General features: G+C 43.5%; 1 long non-coding RNA gene across 1 annotated transcript; it reads left to right on the top strand.

Moving 5' to 3' along the window:
* The first annotated feature begins 9079 nt into the window (after positions 1-9079).
* LOC119302437 lies at positions 9080-10444 on the top strand. The gene is made up of 2 exons (XR_005147575.1): positions 9080-9828; positions 9909-10444. It is a non-coding gene; the product is annotated as an uncharacterized LOC119302437 (long non-coding RNA).
* Positions 10445-16754: the final 6310 nt, after the last annotated feature.

Below are 16754 nucleotides of genomic sequence, written 5' to 3'. Positions count from 1 at the left end.
GTGCACGCGAGAGAGAGAGAGAGAGAGAGAGGGAGATAGATAGATAGGAAGAGAGGGGGAGAGAGGGGTCATTTGTGTGCGAAAGTGGCATATAGATAGGGAGACAAGGTTGATGTTGTTCGAAAGTGGCCTATGTACGGAGACACATGGAAAGCGAGTCGTTGTGTCCGTGATAGAGACTTCATGAGCGATCTAGAATAGATGGTGGAGAGAACAACGTGCGAGATTGAGACCAATGCTGCGCTCGGGAGCTATGGAAAGAGTCACGACATATATGTATATAGGCAAGGAGCTGGGTCGGGACCACATGTGGGAGAGATCGAAAGAGGACATTGGTACACAAGGAGACAAAGGGTGCTTGTGTGTAGTGGGGTGGTGAGTGAGGTTTGTATCAATTAATGCGAGGGAGAGATAGAGAGATTGTGGAGAGTGTGCGAGAACCACATAGCAAGGGAGATATATGTTTGGGGCAACATTTTGTGTGTATGGGGATGGTACACTGCTAAATAGTGTGTGTGCTTGGGCAAGAGAGATGCCGGGAGACCTAGAGAGTGGGGGAAGAGATGTGTGCATGCCCGAGAGACAAAAATTATAGAGACCTATAATTGGGTTCAGACTTAGGAAAGAGGGGGGGATTAATGTGCTCCCGTGTTTCTGTCCGGGGGAGAGAAAGGCTTGTGTGGGGGAAGGGAGTGGGGACGAGGTGGTGGGCTTCTGATAAAGAGTGAGGTGTCTATATCTGAGAGACATAAGAGTAATTGATATATATATATATACATATATATATATATATATATATATATATATATATATATATGTATACATACATAAACACTATTCTGATCACGGGATCAGAATAATATTCTGATCACAACATGAACTTCCCGAGTAACGCGCCTGACCTTCCCCGAGTACTAGGTTGAACTTCAGCTAAAAGGTGTCCAAATGGGGCTTGCGATATACCGTTGGAAAGCTATGGACATCAGTATCATGACCCAAGTTAAATTTTTGGCAAAATGTAAGCGGTTTAAGAGCAGTTTTGAAACCGTTTTTTCTTCATACAAAAAATGTGAATCATATTTTCGTTTAAAACGTTTATTGGAATGAGGCAAATAATATGGCGTTGGAAAGCTGCTGCAAACCCGCTCCTTCCACATGTTGAAAGTTTTCTCTAATTCCTTACGGTTAAAGAGTAATTCGGAAAATCGTAGAATTTCGCAAATGGAACACCCGAGTTTGTATTTTTTGATGCCATTTCTAAACGGCTAATCCAATTGAGGCAAATAATATGGCGTTGGAAAGCTTATGAAAATGTGCTACTTTTGCATCTTAAAAGTTTTTCTAATTTTGAACGGTTTAAAAGTAATTTCAAAAATGGTACAAGTTCCACCGAGTTCGTATTTTCGAGCTAATTTTTTAACCGTACGTCCAAATGCAGCAAATGATATGGCGTTGGAAAGCTTGAAGAAATGTGAAACATTTTTGTATATATTGTTTCTCCTAATTCATTACAGTTTTATGTCAGTTTTGAAAATGACTAAAAACATATTGTTGCCATAATTTCTACAAACTTTATCGGAATGGGGCAAATAATATAACGCTGAAAAGCTACGGAAAATTCAAAACTTTTTCATGTTGATGGTTTTCTGTGATTCCTTGCCGTTTTCAAGTAATTTCGAAAATGGCGAGATCGTTCATTCTGCCTTTATCGCGAAACAGATTTTTCGAAAATACACCGCGTGAAGAACCTGAACTTCTCGGCATGTCTACTTGAACTTCACTCTGTTTTTCACGTGCTTTTTTTGCCCGTAGCTCTCCATCCACTGCTCGTAGCTCTCCATCCACTCACTGGAATTGAGCAAGTGATATACCGATGGAAAGCTGCTGTAAACACGCAACTTTCCCGTGTTGATCGTTTTTTCATACTCGCGACAATTTTAAAAGTTTTTCATCTCAAATTCATTCACTATAGTAGTCGAACTTCCTATTGTTTTCACATTGAACTTCTGTGACGTATTTTCTTTGTAATTTTCTCATTCATTCGTCAGTGTCACATAAATGTTATTATTTTTGTACAAACCTCTCTCTTGATAATTTTTTTAAATTTCTCCGACGAGGACTTGAAACTTACACAAATGATATTCCTCATGTTTTGAAGTAAATTAGAAAATGACGATATCATAATTTTTGCCTTCATCGCAAATGGAAATGCACTGTGTGAAGTAGTTGAACTTCTTGGCCATGTCTGTTTGAACTTCACTCTGTTTCACTTTATTGTTTTTTTTCTTATATGAAATACACACTATGTAGTACATGAACTTCTGGTTATTATCACTTTGAACTTCTATCTGGTTTGAGAGAATTATTTTAAAACACAAAAAATAATATATTTTTTATGTATTTTGGACTTCTAAATACACGGTGAACCTCTCTCACAAGAATTTTTTGAACTTTTCCTCGCAGAGCACTTGAACTTCTAGCAACCATTTTTTTTGTTTATGAGTTGTTTTTAAAAGTGCAAAAAATGGCATTGTATTTTTTATTTTTTGAACAGGTAAATCCTAGGTTTTAATAAACTCCGAACTTCTCTGTTATTTCAATATGAACTTCACCTTTTTATATTTTGAGTAAAGAATTGTATTCGATTTTTATACGGAAAAAATCGAACATGGAAATACATGGTGAACCTCTCTCGACATAATTTTTGAACTTCTCCGGACAGAGCACTTGAACTTCTTTCAACAAACCTTTTAATCTTTTATTTTTCTATACTTTTATTTCTCACCTGAAATGCATTTCTTGCAGTACTTGAACTTCTCTATTATTTTAATTTGAACTTCTTAGTTTTATTCTTTAGTAACGAGAAAAATCGAGTTTTTTGAACTTCTTTGTTATTAATTTTTGAACTTCTTGGTTTTATTTTTTAACAATATGAAAAATCCGATTCTTTTATAGACATCGAACTTCACTACTTTAAAATTTGAACTTCTTAGTTTTATTGGTTAGTAACGGGGAAAATTCTTTTTTATATGAACAATGATACCGCGCTGTTTTTTTTCTTTTGAACTTAATAGTTTTTATAGAATGGGGAAAATTAGTTTTTATACAATCTTTTGAAATGCTCCACTTTTTAATTTGAGCTTCATTGATTTTTTTTACAAACTGGGAAAATCCGTTATAAAGATTTTTGAACTACTTTTTTTTAACTTCTTGCTCAAAATTTTTGAACTTCCAAATTTGTCTTTTAGACATTAAAAACTTCATTTTTTTTAATGTTGACCTGCTTCGGTTTTTAAGTTTTAAATTCTTATAGATTTTTGTTGCGACATTTTTATGCATTTTTGCTTCTCGGTGAAATGGCCTAGGAGGTCCATTTTTCATTTGATCATTTTTCTTCTGTACGTGGTACACGTGAGCTTCGGAATTTCTTAAACATGAAGTTGGGTGCTATTAATTTTTTCATGAAACTCCATAGTTTTTATTCTTTGAATTCCATGATTTTTTTGTTTACATTTTGGAAAACCGAATGGAGCGAAAAACTAGGAATATGGATGTTTTTAAGGACCTTTTTTTAAACATTACTAACGTGTATCTCTTATTAAAGTACAGTTCATCTCCATGTAGTTCCACTCAGCTTCTATACTATGTCAACTGGCTATTTATCGAACATCTGAACTTTAGCATACGACGACATTTGAACTTTCATGGCCAAAAAACTTCTCAAATGTTTTTACTTCAAAATTAGGGGAAGTGTTTTAATGTCGGACATCCACAAAGTATAATTTATCCACACCATATCATTCAATTGGTCAAATAGGCAAACTCAGAGAAAGAAATACACAAGTACATTCCAAGGAAAAGCGTCAACAGTAGTAGCACTAGGCAGTAGCAATCACACAGGCTGCCTATGGAAGCACACCGAGCCGTTACATGCACGCGCACCACTTGCATACACAACACACAGGGAGCGCACAGCGCGCCAGCACGCATGCACAACAGGCGCAAGCCCACGGCCACGCTCACCGCCACGGCACGCAGCATCACAACAGGCGCAATCCAAATAACTATTCTAATTGCGGGATTAAAATAGTGTTGTCCTATATATATATAGGGCTGGAGTTACCACCGGTAACAGAATATTATTCTGTTACTCTCGGTCTCTATAAGAGTGCGACGCGCAGACGATAGTAGAAATTCCCCGACCCGTCTCAATCTAACCCGCCTTCTACCGCCGGAGCCAGCCGTCGCGGGCGAGCGAGCGACGGCGGCAGCCAGAGCGAGGGAGCCCACGGCGCCGTGACGGGTAGCTCCTCCGACACACGCGCTGCCGCCGGCTGGCCGTCCGCACGCCTCCCCGCCGACGGGCTCGCCGGCCCCTTCCCGCGCACCTTCCCTCCGACGGGCGTCGCTCCCTCCACGCGCACCTCCCCGTCGATGGGTGTCGGATCACGCCTCCCCTCCAACGGGCTCCCCGGCCCCTCCCCGCGCGCCTCCCCTCCGACGGGCGCCGACGCCTCCCCGCCGACTGGCGCTGGCCCCTCCCCGTCCGCCACCCCCAGCTTCGAGAGCCGGTGCCCGTCCACGGATTCGAGCGCCGCCGCCCACACCCGGATTGGAGGGACGGCGGCCTTCCTCTCGACTGCCTCCACCGTGACTCCAGGTACCCACCTCCACTTCGCCGGCGTTCACCAACACGGGCACCACCGCCTCCCCCGTGCTTCCTCCCGACTGCTTATCCCTGCGCGGTCGGGAACCAGCCCCCATGCACTGCTTCAGCGTAGTCCCCGTCCAGGTATGGTGCTTACCAAAGTCCAGCTCTACCTCCCTTGCCCGTCCAAGCTCAACAATTCTGACTACCGAGGCTACAAATTCGAGTCTAGTGCGCCACTGAGGCTACAAGTTCGAGTCTAGTCCTCCACCGAGGCTATAAGTTCGAGTCAAATTACTGCAACAATTCAGAGAAGGGAACCATATAAGTTCAAAAGAAAAACTCACATCAGAAGTATAATCCAGTTTACCTCGTTGGTGCTATTCCTATGTAATCTAGTTTGTTCGGGATTGGGATACTAGTATGTAATTGTTGAACTAAGAATTTGGGAAAACTAATTGCATTACATATATCATCTCTTGCTGGATTGTTGGTGCTAGGCCTAGGTCGAGTGCGGAGTGTCGCTCCAGTTCATACTTCGGCGCTGCGGCATGCGGTAGGGATGCAGAAGGAACACCTCGGCTTTGGTGGGCAAGCACACCACGAGGTAATGGAAAAGCTCCAATACACACCTACAATGTATTTTGTGCTGAACGTGTTGTTCTAATCCGCTGTCATCACAAGCTGCTATGATGTGTTGTCACCATTTATAATCTGTTAATGACCGGTATGTTCTTGTCAGTTCATGTGTGTCCTTGTTGTCAGGTCGTGTTCGTCTTTTATAATCAGTTTGTGTACATGTGTGTTCTTTTCAGTGCATTATACTTGGTTCTGTTCAATTTCTAATTCTAGTTCAGTCCAATTTCTAAATTTAGCTCAGTCCAAAACTTATTCTAGATTCATTTGAGGTCAATTCTTACTTTAGTCTATATATCTTGTGGGTCCATACAATCTGTATCAAGTTTTGCTTGTGTCATACATCATTTTTAAAATCGAAAACATTTGCTATTGCTAGATAACAGAAAAGAGTATTGTTTACTTATTATTTCTTCTTCAGTCAGTTCAATTACTTGATGTACCTATGTTGTCCAATTTCTACTTTCAATTTCCCTGCCACCGCGTACAAGCAGTTCCCTACCGCCAGCCCTGTCCGTTCAATGTTGCCGCCAAGGACGCGTCCCGCTCCAAGGCCATGGCTTATGCTTCAGCGGCAAAAAAGTGGAGCCTGCTGTAGGAGTCGCGGGGTCGAGGACCTCCAGCTCAACAGTCCAACTGCTTCCTCTATGGCCGGTCGCTCAAGGATCTGAGTGCAAGCCGCTCCTTGCTGCAAGTTGCTGCTGCACCTAGGACTGCACGACACAGCCGCATCCTTTTCTGTTGCTGCTGATGCATGCCCACTACTAAGCAGCTACCAATTGCTGCTATTGTTACCTTATTTTCTATCTGAAGTTTAGTTTAGTGCAGTGACTAGCAAAGGTACAGAGGGACTGAAGGTTGATTCGAGCATAACCCTTACGCTCTGAAAATTTGGCAACAGTTCAATGAAAAGGTTTACCTCAGTACAAAAGTATGGGTACCCAACCAATTTCTGAACAATGTGTCTACTTTCTGCAGGTCCTTGTTGGGATGAGAGGGATGACTAGAATGCTCAGAGAAACATCTTTACTTGACCCAGATCTTTCATTGCTTGTCTTCAGTCACCTAAATAAGTTCAAGAAAAATCTATAAGTTTAGTGCGTGTGCTGCTACAAATCTAAACTTCTTGTCCAGTAATTCTAGTACTGATGAGCATCGAGTTGATTGAAATCATGTACTCCTAGTTAGTTTCTGAGAACCTTGTTGGCCCTTCTATATATAGAAGTTGTGCCTGATAGCCATACATGACTTTTGTGTATGACAAATGGTGTGAGGAAATTCTGAATACATGGCACGGGCGCTATTGGACAGTACACATTTATATGTTATTTATTTGTGCAACAAGTCTGTGCTTCTTCAGTTCTAAAATTCCCAGAGCGTCAGTGCAACTACATATCAGGGTATACTATGTTGATTCTATAATTTTCCATATGCTTGTATGTACAAAAATAAGGTATATTTACTGACAGTCCATCCCAGACTGAGCAAAACAGCACATGTTAGTCTTGGTTTGTGGTTGGACATGCAATCTGGTTTCATAGATTCTTCTGCTCAAACTGGAAATACCATGTTTTAGGTAATCCTACTAGTTCAGTGCTAGTACTTCTATTTTATGTTTATCTTACAAGTGGAAAATGTTGAGGCTAATCCTGTTGCCAATTTTTCATAGATTTTCTAAGTAGCCTGAGACCCATCATGTCCTCTATACAGATTCAGAGTTTAACACGTCAATGGAAATTTGTTCTCAAAACTGAAATTGTTCTACATGTACTGATAGATTAGTTGTTAATTATTGGAGTGTTTCATTCTTGCAGAATAAAAAAATGTTTTATGCATTGCTTCTTGGCCCAGCTGAGAGAACCCTCATGTTAAAAAGTAGGAAGCAGTTTTGAAGCAATTCCCAGTGTCTTTAGAAGCATTCATGGTTAAAAAGCAACGACGACAACCTCCTCCGTTCTAGCTGAGCACTGGTCATAGTCCAAGTTGAGCAGTAGGTGCCGTCCAAGTTCAAAGAGGGTTGTATGCAAGTACAGAAGTTTGTTTGAGTGAGAAAAAATGCGGGGTTTTGACAATATTCTGTATGATTCATTTGTTCATCCTTAGAACTTGGCAAAATTCAGTCTATTTTTCTATGATGGAGGCACACATGAAGTCCTGTGCAATGGTTATCCCCCTTCTGCTTCTAAGATTCGTATTTTGTTTCTTCAAATGTGTTTGTGCGCCTGTTTGATGAGGTAAAACAAAGTAAAAAGGTGAAAATGTCATTAAAGACACTTGGAAGTACGAATGTAAAAAATAAATAAGTTCTGATTCTTGTCAGGTAGAAAGTTTTGGAGAAGAAAACATAAGCTTTTAAAAGAAGGAATGGTAAAAATGTAAGTCCGTTCAATTATATAAACCATAAAGGTACGATGGTGATGACATTGACAGTAAGGATAAGGGTGGTAAATAAAATTAAAAACTAAAAGTAAAAGAACATAGAGTGAATATTTTTTGAGAAGTACAAACTCTCTAGTACCATCAGTACCATAAATTAAAAATTCAAATGGGAAAAGTTCAAGTCGCAAAACACGAGAAGTCCAAAACATCGTTCAAGTATTTTTTTCCGGAACCATTCAGAATTAATCTGTGAAAAAAATACCTCCTCAGTACAAACACCACACAAAGATCAGTACGAGTACAACATGACTAAGTTTCACATTTTCGATAGCTTTGCGCCGTTGGACTGAAATCTTTGGCCTCTTTTAAAGTTTTGCATTTGACAAATTTTTGTGAAATTTATTTGCCCACCTACCATGGAAGTTTCGCAAAATACGAGCTGCCATTTTATAGCTCATATGGTGCTCAGTCTCATGTCAAATACAGTAGCAAGCAACAACCATTAGCCCCTGAATCAAATACTACTATAGTAGCTCCACCAGCAACAACATACTGCAGTATAATTAATTAGCGACGGAATCTCCTCTGCTCACGGTACAAAAAATACCTAACTCCAAAACAGAGCTGGCCGGTGTTCCTCCAGTGTCCAAGACGGAGCACCTACTGCGATCGGCTAATTGAATTCCCGGCGACGAAAAGCTGCGCTGCCTAACTCCGTAATCCACGAATCGAGCAAGCGCGCAGCTCCTCGGGCATTCCCAGCAACGAAAAGTTATGCCGCCTAACTCCAATCCAAGGATCGAGCAAGCGGCGGCTCCACAGGCTCTGGGGGCGCGCGCCAGCCAGAACGGAGCACCGCCGGCCACCCGGCCACGGGCTCGAAATCGAAAACTGGGGCCGGCCGCTCCACTCGCTCGGGAGAGGCGGGGAGCAGGAAGAGGGGCGCATACGAGCAAGAAGTCATTGGAGCAGCCGGGGATCTTGGGCGCGTCGTCGTCCTGCTGGACGATGTCGCCGCCGGCGGCCGCCCCGTCACCCGTCGCTGGGCCTAGGGTGGAGCCTGGGTTGCTGGGAGGGAGACGGGCAGGTGGATGGATCGGCCGCGGGTAGTCGGTCGACGGCTGGAGTGGCCGGCGGAACAGGGAGCGAGTGGGAAGGGGCTCTTATTTACTTTTCTAATAAAAACGATCAGTTCAACCGAATGACAACATCAGTACAATCGCCCGAAATCATCAGTTCAAAAAGATAACAGAATAATATTCTGTTACGCGTAACAGAATAACCCAGATTTATATATATATATTATATAGGTGGGTCTATTATGATAACACCCCTTAAGAGTCTTATTCTGCCCATCCATCTCTTATTCTGATAAGACTCTGGACCCGCACCCACACAGCCAGCCGAGCCATCTAAAACAAACCTCACCAACCCCGCCCACACACCCCATCTCCCTCCTCCTCTGCCACGATTCCCCTCCCCCAGATCCACCTTCTTCTCTTCCAGGGCGCGCCGTCCCATCCCCACTGGGTTTCTTCCCACACCGACGCCGCCCCACCCCCAACCCGCTTCTAGCCCCGCCGACGCCGCCCCATCCCCATCCGGCTCCTCCCACGCCAGTTCCGCCACTACCAGGCAACGACGTTCCCGCGCCCAACTCCTCCTCCTTCCCATGGTCATGGCGCCACCACGTCCCGTCCGGTGCACTTGATGCTCTGTCTTCCCCTCCCCAGACCGGAGTTGCATCCACGACGGTCACATCGTGCCACCACCAACCTCGGCTGCCAGGGTCCCTCGTCCCCTTCCATGGCGAGTTGTGCCTCACGTGGAACTCAGACCACCCCACCACCAGATCCATCCAGGGGAGGCAAGGGGCTCCGGGCTGCCACCGCAGGCCACACGCGGCCACCACCTCCATGAAGGTGTGCTCCGGACTGCCACCGCCGGTGCCGCGCCCTTGCCTTCCTCGCTAGATGCAGCCTCGCCAGCGGTCAAGGCCACGGGCATAGAGGAGGAAGGAAAAGTTCTCCTATCCGTCCCCGCTCCCTGCCAGCACCGATCTGGTTCCCCTCCGCCAAGCCGTACCATGACGAGTTCTTCCCTGTGTGCTAGTGCTTGTGGACTGCATCGACTGCGGCAGCCAAAATCACCAGTCGCTGTTCAGTGTTGGATCCGCCTCCACCATCTCCCCTGTTTGCAGCTCCTTTGAGTATTTTTTGCAGCTCACTGAATTTTTCTTTTGCAGTTCATTGCAAAAATCCTTGGCGCTGGCCACGCCCCGCCTTTTCCTGCTGCTTCGTTTGCGGCGAGGACGGCTTCCTCTCTCTGCCATGTCAAGCTCCGACCTCCACTACCTGCGCCCGGAGTGCAAACTCCCTTCGGCGAGGAGCGAGGTCCAATCCTAGCGGGCACGCGATATTGTTCGATGCGCGTGGCCGTGCAGTGCAGTTGATGCCCCGTGTGCAGCTCACTGACGTGGTCCAATAGAAAAATTGGTTTTGTGCGGTTCCAGTGCAGTGCGCATCATCTAGTTCCACCTTTTCCTCACTTCTCGCCGGCGTATATGGCCCAGGTGGTGCTTTCTATTGACCGTGAGCGCCGTGCACAGGGCACATGGCCCATCGCCCCCGACCCTCAGGGGTTTAATATAATTTTATAGTGAAAATGTTTATGTTCTTTTTTACAAATATATGTGCAGTTTGTTGTAAATCCATCTATGGTTCACTTTGTGAAAAAGAGAGAGAAAATAAATACATCGATATTGTAGTGCGATTTTGGTTGCGTGGCGGTGCATTTTTAGTGGTTATGCAGTGCCGGGTGCACACACATGCACTCCGTTTAAACATCAATTTTCTTGCGAACACACCTCAATTGTATGTCAGTGTGCCCCTTAGTGGTTCACTTTGTAAAAAAATCCCCATGGGAGGTTCACTTCTTTTTCTGATGCAATTTGTTTTGTTTGTGGGACGATTGAAAAAGGTAGTTCAATCCATTTGTGTAGCAGATCATTACCCCTCTCTATGAAGTGCAATTTGTTTCGTGTGTCTCAAAATTCAGTGGACCACATCAACACTTGCAGTGTGTTTGATCCTCGAATGTGGTTCACTTTTCAGAGTGATGTTGTTTGCTCGCCGCAACATGAAAGTGCGAAAAAATTAAGCGAACCAATAAGATAGTAATGCGGTTCACTTTGATATATGTCGTGGTTCACTTGCCCTTGTCTCTGTGGTCCACTCTCGTTAATAAAAAAGTTGAAAAAAAACAAAAACTCGTCCGACAAAAGAAATTATGCAGCTCGCTTGCCCATCCGAAGCAGTGCTGTTTCCATTCTGAATCAGTGCGGTCGACCGTATGATGTTGTTCATCCCGAAGTGCAAAAAAATTATTACGAAAGCGAAAAAAAGTAATGCGGTTCACTTCTTGATAGTGTTGTGGTTCATTTACACCCGATGTGAATTGCACTCTACTTTCTCGTCCTTAAAAAAATTACGTTTGAATAAAATAAACCATGTCGTTCTCTAACACGTCTGATGCAGTGCGGTTTTCAGTCGGATGAAGTACCCACGTCGATTTGGGTGTCGCGAAAAAACAAAGTGTCCGCATTTCGGTAAATTTAAAACTGCTCTTAAACCGTAAGGAATTAGGGAGAGTGTTCTATATGAAAAAGTTGTGTCTCGTCGATATCTTTCCAACGGCATATCATTTGAATCATTTCGACAACCGATTTGTAAAAATTTTGCGAAAAACGGCCGCTGTCACTCGTCGTTCATCGTACGATTTTTAAAATTAACTTAAAACCGTGAGGAATCTCAAAAACATTTCAACATATAAAAGTTGCGTCTCGTCCATAGCTTTTCAAGGTATATTACACGCCTTGTTTCGACAAACGGTTAAAAAACTGGAGCGAAAACAGTGCCGAAAATTTAAAAAAAATTAAAAAACAGAATTCCGCGATTTAGTAAATTTGAAACTGCTCCTAAACCGTAATGAATTAGAGAAAAAATAATTATGAAAAAGATGCGCCTCGACGATATCTATCCAACGGTGTATCATTTGCCTCATTCTGACAAGCGGTTTAGAAAAGAACGCGAAAAAACGCTCGCTGCCACTCATTGTGGGCTGCACCGTTTTTGAAACTGCTCTTAAACCGCGGGGAATATCGAAAAGTGTTCAACATGGCGAAGTTGCGCCTAATCCGTAGCTTTCCAACGGTATATTACGCGCCTTGTTCTGATAAACGGTTAAAAAATTAGAGCGAAAACAGTACCGAAAAAACACTACGTGCAGTTTTTTCCGACGCGAAGTTCACTAGTCTCTATAATGCAGTGCTCTTGCTAAAGAAAGTACAGTGCCCTCGTGTTGAGCATGCAGTGCAGAAGTGTTATTAGAATAACTATTCTGATAATATTATCAGAATAGACGGGTTGTATATATATATATATGGTCAATAGTGTGTGCACTCATGGTTGATCAATTTGTTTCACAGTTTGACGATACTTTTGTGAAGGAAATATGCCCTAGAGGCAATAATAAAGTTATTATTTATTTCCTTATACCATGATAAAAGTTTATTATTCATGCTAGAATTGTATTAACCGGAAACATAATACATGTGTGAATACATAGACAAACTAAGTGTCACTAGTATGCCTCTACTTAACTAGCTCGTTAATCAAAGATGGTTATGTTTCCTAACCATAAACAAAGAGTTGTCATTTGATTAAACGGGATCACATCATTAGTTGAATGATCTGATTGACATGACCCATTCCATTAGCTTAGCACCCGATCGTTTAGTATGTTGCTATTGCTTTCTTCATGACTTATACATTTTCCTACGACTATGAGATTATGTAAATCCCGTGTGCTGGAGGAACACTTTGTGTGCTACCAAACATCACAACATAACTGGGTGATTATAAAGGTGCTCTACAGGTGTCTCCAAAGGTACATGTTGGGTTGACGTATTTCAAGATTAGGATTTGTCACTCCGATCGTCGGAGAGGTATCTCTGGGCCCTCTCGGTGATGCACATCACTTAAGCCTTGCAAGCAATGTAACTAGTGAGTTAGTTGCGAGATGATGTATTACGGAACAAGTAAAGAGACTTGCCGGTAACGAGATTGAACTAGGTATTGGATACCAACATCGAATCTCAGGCAAGTAACATACTGATGACAAAGGGAAGAACGTATGTTGTTATGCGGTCTGACCGATAAAGATCTTCGTAGAATATGTAGGAGCCAATATGGGCATCCAGGTCCCACTATTGGTTATTGACCGGAGACATGTCTTGGTCATGTCTACATTGTTCTTGAACCCGTAGGGTCCGCACGCTTAAGGTTTCGATGACAGTTATATTATGAGTTTATACATTTTGATGTACCGAAGGTTGTTCGGAGTCCCGAATGTGATCATGGACATGACGAGGAGTCTCGAAATGGTCGAGACATAAAGATTGATATATTGGAAGCCTATGTTTGGATATCGGAAGTGTTCCGGGTGAAATCGGGATTTTACCGGAGTACCGGGAGGTTACCGGAACCCCCCGGGAGCTATATGGGCCTTAGTGGGCCTTAGTGGAAAAGAGAAGGGGCAGCCCAAGATGGGACGCGCGCCCCTCCCCTCCCTTGGTCCGAATAGGACAAGGAGAGGGGGGCGGCCCCCCTCTCTCTTTCCCCCCTCCGCAAATCCTATTCCAACTAGGATTGGGGGGGGGGGGGAATCCTACTCCCAAAGGGAGTAGGACTCCTCCTGGCGCGCCTCTCCTAGGCCGGCCGCACCCCCCCCTTGATCCTTTATATATGGAGGCAGGGGCACCCCAGAGGAACACAAGTTGATCCACGTGATCATATTCTTAGCCGTGTGCGGCGCCCCCTGCCACCATAGTCCTTGATAATATTGTAGCGGTGCTTAGGCGAAGCCCTGCTACAGTAGTGCATCAAGATCGTCACCACGCCATCGTGCTGACGGAACTCTTCCCCGACACTTTGCTGGATCGGAGTCCGGGGATCGTCATCGAGCTGAACGTGTGCTAAAACTCAGAGGTGCCATAGTTTCGGTGCTTGATCGGTCGGGCCGTGGAGACGTACGATTACATCAACCAAACGCTTCCGTTGTCGATCTACAAGGGTACGTAGATCACACTCTCCCCTCTCGTTGCTATGCATCACCATGATCTTGCGTGTGCGTAGGAATTTTTTTGAAATTACTACGTTACCCAACAGTGGTATCAGAGCCAAGTTTTATGTGTTGATGTTATATGCACGAGTAGAACACAAGTGAGTTATGAGCGATATAAGTCATACTGCTTACCAACATGTCATACTTTGGTTCGGTGATATTGTTGGACGAAGCGGCCCGGACCGACATTACGCGTACGCTTACGCGAGACCGGTTCTCCTGATGTGCTTTGCACATAGGTGGCTTGCGGGTGATAGTTTCTCCAACTTTAGTTGAACCGATGTGGCTACACCCGGTCCTTGCGAAGGTTAAAACAGCACCAACTTGACAAACTATCGTTATGGTTTTGATGTGTAGGTAAGATTGGTTCTTGCTTAAGCCCGTAGCAGCCACGTAAAACTTGCAACAACAAAGTAGAGGACGTCTAACTTGTTTTTGCAGAGCAAGTTGTGATGTGATATGGTCAAGACATGATGCTAAATTTTATTGTATGAGATGATCATGTTTTGTAACCGAGTTATCGGCAACTGGCAGGAGCCATATAGTTGTCGCTTTATTGTATGCAATGCAATCGCGCTGTAATGCTTTACTTTATCACTAAGCGATAGCGATAGTCGTGGAAGCATAAGATTGGCGAGACGACAACGATAATACGATGGAGATCAAGGTGTCGCGCGATGGTGATCATGACGGTGCTTCGGAGATGGAGATCACAAGCACAAGATGATGATGGCCATATCATATCACTTATATTGATTGCATGTGATGTTTATCTTTTATGCGTCTTATCTTGCTTTGATTGACGGTAGCATTATAAGATGATCTCTCACTAAATTATCAAGATAAAAGTGTTCTCCCTGAGTATGCACCGTTGCCAAAGTTCGTCGTGCCCAGACACCACGTGATGATCGGGTGTGATAATCTCTACGTCCATCTACTAACGGGTGCAAGCTAGTTTTGCATACGCAGAATACTCAGGTTAAACTTGACGAGCCTATCATATGCAGATATGGCCTCGGAACACTGAGATCGAAAGATCGAGCGTGAGTCATATAGTAGATATGATCAACATAGTGATGTTCACCATTGAAAACTACTCCATTTCATGTGATGATCGGTTATGGTTTAGTTGATTTGGATCACGTGATCACTTAGAAGATTAGAGGGATGTCTATCTAAGTGGGAGTTCTTAAGTAATATGATTAATTGAACTTAAATTTATCATGAACTTAGTACCTGATAGTATCTTGCTTATGTATGTTTGATTGTAGATAGATGGCCCGTGTTGTTGTTCCGTTGAATTTTAATGCGTTCCTTGAGAAAGCAAAGTTGAAAGATGATGGTAGCAATTACACGGACCGGGTCCGTAACTTGAGGATTATCCTCATTGCTGCACAGAAGAATTACGTCCTGGAAGCACCGCTGGGTGCCAGGCCTACTGCTGGAGCAACACCAGATGTTATGAACATCTGGCAGAGCAAAGCTGATGACTACTCGATAGTTCAGTGTGCCATGCTTTACGGCTTAGAATCGGGACTTCAACGACGTTTTGAACGTCATGGAGCATATGAGATGTTCCAGGAGTTGAAGTTAATATTTCAAGCAAATGCCCGAATTGAGAGATATGAAGTCTCCAATAAGTTCTATAGCTGCAAGATGGAGGAGAACAGTTCTGTCAGTGAGCATATACTCAAAATGTCTGGGTATAATAATCACTTGATTCAGATGGGAGTTAATCTTCCAGATGATTGCGTCATTGACAGAATTCTCCAATCACTGCCACCAAGCTACAAGAGCTTCGTGATGAACTATAATATGCAAGGGATGAATAAGACTATTCCCGAGCTCTTCGCAATGCTGAAAGCTGCGGAGGTAGAAATCAAAAAGGAGCATCAAGTGTTGATGGTCAACAAGACCACTAGTTTTAAGAAAAAGGGCAAAGGGAAGAAGAAGGGGAACTTCAAGAAGAACAGCAAGCAAGTTTCTGCTCAAGAGAAGAAACCCAAGTCTGGACCTAAGCCTGAAACTGAGTGCTTCTACTGCAAGCAGACTGGTCACTGGAAGCGGAACTGCCCCAAGTATTTGGCGGATAAGAAGGATGGCAAGGTGAACAAAGGTATATGTGATATACATGTTATTGATGTGTACCTTACTAGAGCTCGCAGTAGCACCTGGGTATTTGATACTGGTTCTGTTGCTAATATTTGCAACTCGAAACAGGGACTACGGATTAAGCGAACACTGGCAAAGGACGAGGTGACGATGCGCGTGGGAAATGGTTCCAAAGTCGATGTGATCGCGGTCGGCACGCTACCTCTACATCTACCTTCGGGATTAATATTAGACCTAAATAATTGTTATTTGGTGCCAGCGTTGAGCACGAACATTATATCTGGATCTTGTTTAATGCGAGATGGTTATTCATTTAAATCTGAGAATAATGGTTGTTCTATTTATATGAGTAATATCTTTTATGGTCATGCACCTTTAAAGAGTGGTCTATTTTTGATGAATCTCGATAGTAGTAACACACATATTCATAATGTTAAAGCCAAAAGATGCAGAGTTGATAATGATAGTGCAACTTATTTGTGGCACTGCCGTTTAGGTCATATCGGTATAAAGCGCATGAAGAAGCTCCATATTGATGGGCTTTTGGAACCACTTGATTATGAATCACTTGGTACTTGCGAACCGTGCCTCATGGGCAAGATGACTAAAACACCGTTCTCCGGCACTATGGAGAGAGCAACAGATTTGTTGGAAATCATACATACAGATGTATGTGGTCCGATGAATATTGAGGCTCGTGGCGGATATCGTTATTTTCTCACCTTCACAGATGACTTAAGCAGATATGGGTATATCTACTTAATGAAACATAAGTCTGAAACATTTGAAAAGTTCA

The sequence above is a fragment of the Triticum dicoccoides genome, chromosome 5A (assembly GCF_002162155.2).
Source record: "Triticum dicoccoides isolate Atlit2015 ecotype Zavitan chromosome 5A, WEW_v2.0, whole genome shotgun sequence".
In the NCBI taxonomy this organism is placed as follows: domain Eukaryota; kingdom Viridiplantae; phylum Streptophyta; class Magnoliopsida; order Poales; family Poaceae; genus Triticum; species Triticum dicoccoides.
This window is presented reverse-complemented; position numbering and strand designations above follow the sequence as displayed.